Consider the following 3,715-nt stretch of genomic DNA (forward strand, 5'->3'; position numbering starts at 1 on the left):
CATAAATTCTCCAAGATTGGCGATCTTTTACAGAAGCTCGAAATTTAGAGCGGACTTCAATGCGAGACGCTTATAATAGTTTCCACAACGAAAATATTTTTCGATACCTTGCAGAAATTCCAAAGAGATTCTGATCGTATGTAAAGTATGCTAGCAACAAGATACAGCGAATCCCTACTCTGCACGATATGTATGGAAATACCATCGACGACAGTACTGCGAACGTAGAGATACTGAAAACAGCCTTTCGAAATTCCTTCACCAAAGAAGAAGAAAAAAATATTCCACGTTTAGAATCAAGAACAGCTACCAACATGAGTAACTTAGAAGTAAATATTCTCGGAGCAATGAAGCAATTTAAACCACTTAATAAAACCAAGCCTTGCGGTGCAAGACCATTTAGTTTAGTTTCAGCTGATGCAATAGCTTCATATTAAAAGTCATATTAACAAGCAATTTCAAACTGATTCCGTATTTCTAGATTTCCAAAAGGATTCTGACAATACCACACAAGCGGCTTGTAGTGAAATTGCGTGCTTATGGAATATCGTCTCAGCTATGTGACTGTATTCGTGATTTCGTGTCAGAGAGGTCACAGTTCGTAGCAATCGACGGAAAGTCATCGAGTAAAACAGAAGTGATTTCTGGCGTTCCCCAAGGTAGTGTTATAGGCGCTCTGCTGTTCCCTATCCATATACACGATTTAGGAGACAATCTGAGTATACGTCTTAGGTTGTTTGAAGATGATGCTGTCGTTTATTGTTTAATAAACTCGTCGGAGGACCGAAAGAAATTGCTAAACGGTTTAGAAAAGATATGTGAATAGTGAGAAAATTGGAAATTGACACTAAATAATGACAAGTGTGACGTCATCCACATGAGTGCTAAAAGGAATCCGTTAAACTTCGGTTACACGATAAATTGATCAAATCAAAAGGTCGTAAATTAACTAAATACCTAGGAATTACAATTGCGAACAATTTAAATTAAAAAGAACACACAGAAGGCAAACCAAAGACTGCGTTTTAACGGCAGAACAGTTAGGAAATGTAACAGATATACTAAAGCGACTGCCTACAGTACGCTTGTCCGTCCTTTTTTGGATTACTGCTGCGTGATGCGGGATCCTTACCAGATAGGATTAACGGGGTACATCGAGAAAGTTCAAAGAAGGGCAGCATGTTTTGTGTTATCGCGAAATAAGGGAGAGAGTGTCACAGACATGATACAGAATTTGGGATGGACATCATTAAAACAAAGGCGGTTTTCGTTGTGGCGGAATTTTCTGACGGAATTTCAGTCACCTACTTTTTCCTCCGAATGCGAAAACATTTTGTTGACACCGACCTACACGAAGAGAAGTGATCATCATAATAAAATAAGGAAAATCAGAGCTCGTACGGAAAGATATAGGCGTTCATTTTTCCGCGCGCTGTGCGAGACTGGAAGCCAACGGTCTTGCCGCAGTGGTAACACCGGTTCCCATCAGATCACCGAAGTTAAGCGCTGTCGGGCTGGGCTAGCACTTGGATGGGTGACCATCCGGTCTGCCGGGCGCTGTTGGCACGCGGGGTGCACTCAGCCCTTGTGAGGCAAACTTGGGAGCTACTTGGTTGAGAAGTAGCGGCTCCGGTCTCGGAAACTGACTTGCGGCTGGGAGAGCGGTGTGCTGTCCACATGCTCTTCCATATCCGCATCCAGTGACGCCTATGGGCTGAGGATGACAAGGCGGCCGGTCGGTATCGTTGGGCCTTCATGGCCTGTTTGGGAGGAGTTTAGTTTTAGTTTAGTTCGAGACTGGAATAATAGAGAATCACTTTAAAGGCGGTTCGATGAACCCTCTGCCAGGCACTTAAGTGTGATTTGCAGAGTATCCATGTAGATGTAGATATAGGTGTGGTATCAACGTTCGATACCACACTTGTTAGGTGTTGCTGATATCGACCGCGGTCCATAACAGATATCGCTGGACCCCCGAGTCGCGACTAGAGCCGCTCCGCGGCTTGTGACAAGTATCTAGCGAGCTCTCGTCCACTCTTGCTCGGGACGTCACTAGGTATGTAGCGTAGCCTTCAGCTGATAGGAGGACGACGGTTCAATCCCGTCTCCGGCCAACCTGATTTAGGTTTTCCGTGATTTCCCTAAATCGCTTCAGGCAAATGCCGGGATGGTTCCTTTGAAAGGGCACGGCCGATTTCCTTCCCCATCCTTCCCTAACCCGACCTTGCGCTCCGTCTCCGCTCCCTCGTTGTCGACGGGACGTTAAACACTAATCTCCTCCTCCTCCTCAGCTGATAGGAAGGAACCTCTAACAAAGCGCTTAGTCAAGTATGGCAGAAGTAATGCCTCTCTAGATATGTTTGTAATTATATGTATGCAGCATATGAAGAAGCCTGTAACACAAGTAGAACATACATTATTTTTTTACCAACGACGACTAACTATTTCAGTGGTTGCAGATACAGACTATGCAGCCAGCTCCTCACCGACTTCACCACCAAAACTGCAATATACGAGGGTCACTCCAAAAGAAATGCTCAACGTTTTTAAAAAAAAATCTTTTATTCTGCATGTTTGGAAGTTTTACAGTGTGTAGATACATCCCTTAGGAACAATATTTTCATTTCTCCACATAATTTCCATCCCTCTCAACTGCCTTACGCCATCTTTGAATCAGCGCCTGTACACCCACACGGTAAAATTCTGTTTGGCAGCGTGCACAAGGGAGTCATCATCTTCAAAACCTTGTTCCACGAAGACAGCCTTTCAGTTTCCCGAAGAGATGATAGTTGCATGGAACTAGGACTGTAAGGCGAGTGTTTCAGCGTTGTTCATCCGAGTTTTGTGATCGCTTCCATGGTTTTTTGACTGACATGTGTCCGTGCATTGTCGTGCAATCGAACACGACTCAGTCGAGCTTGAAGTTTCTTCAGTGTCGTCACATACGCATCGGAATTTATGGTGGTTCCACTTGGCACGATGTCCACAAGCAAGAGTCCTTCGGAATCGAAAAACACCATAGACGTAACTTTTCCAGCAGAGGGTGCGGTTTCGAATTTTTTTTTTCTTGGGTGAATTTGCATGTTGCCGCTCCATTGATTGCCTCTTCGTCTCTAGTGAAAAATGATGGAGCCATGTTCCATCACCAGTCACTGTTCTTCCAAGAAATTCATCTCCACCATTTTCGTAGTGTCCCAAAAGTTCGCTGCATACCGTTTTTCTTGTTTCTTTGTGAAACCACTGTCAACATCCTGGGAACCCACCTGGCACAAACCTTGTGTAACACCAACACTTTCAGTATTCTGCAAACACTTCCTTCCCATATCCCAACGTAGCGTGACAATTCGTTCACTGTGATGCGTGTGTCAGCAGTCACCAATTCGCTAACTCTCCGCACATTGTCTGGAGTGTGTGCAGTACGAGGCCTGCCACTGCGAGGACAATCCTCAATATTGCCGTGCCCGCTTTCGTCACGCAACCTGCTTGCCCACCGACTAACTGTACTGCGATCGACAGCGGCATCTACATACACCTTTTTCAACCTCTTGTGGATGTTTCCCACTGACTCGTTTTCACAGCACAGGAATTCTATGACAGCTCGTTGCTTCTGACGAACGTCAAGTGTAGCAGCCATCTTGAAGACATACTGTGACGGCGCCACTCACGGGAACAGGTTGAACTAAGTTAGAAAGCAAGCGGGAAGGATGTATCTACA

At 44.9% G+C, this 3,715-nt stretch overlaps 1 pseudogene; it reads left to right on the forward strand.

The window, feature by feature from the left end:
• The first annotated feature begins 1,448 nt into the window (after positions 1-1,448).
• On the forward strand, positions 1,449-1,566 carry LOC126485258 (5S ribosomal RNA; annotated as a pseudogene).
• Positions 1,567-3,715: the final 2,149 nt, after the last annotated feature.

This window comes from Schistocerca serialis, chromosome 6 (assembly GCF_023864345.2).
Source record: "Schistocerca serialis cubense isolate TAMUIC-IGC-003099 chromosome 6, iqSchSeri2.2, whole genome shotgun sequence".
Taxonomy (NCBI): domain Eukaryota; kingdom Metazoa; phylum Arthropoda; class Insecta; order Orthoptera; family Acrididae; genus Schistocerca; species Schistocerca serialis.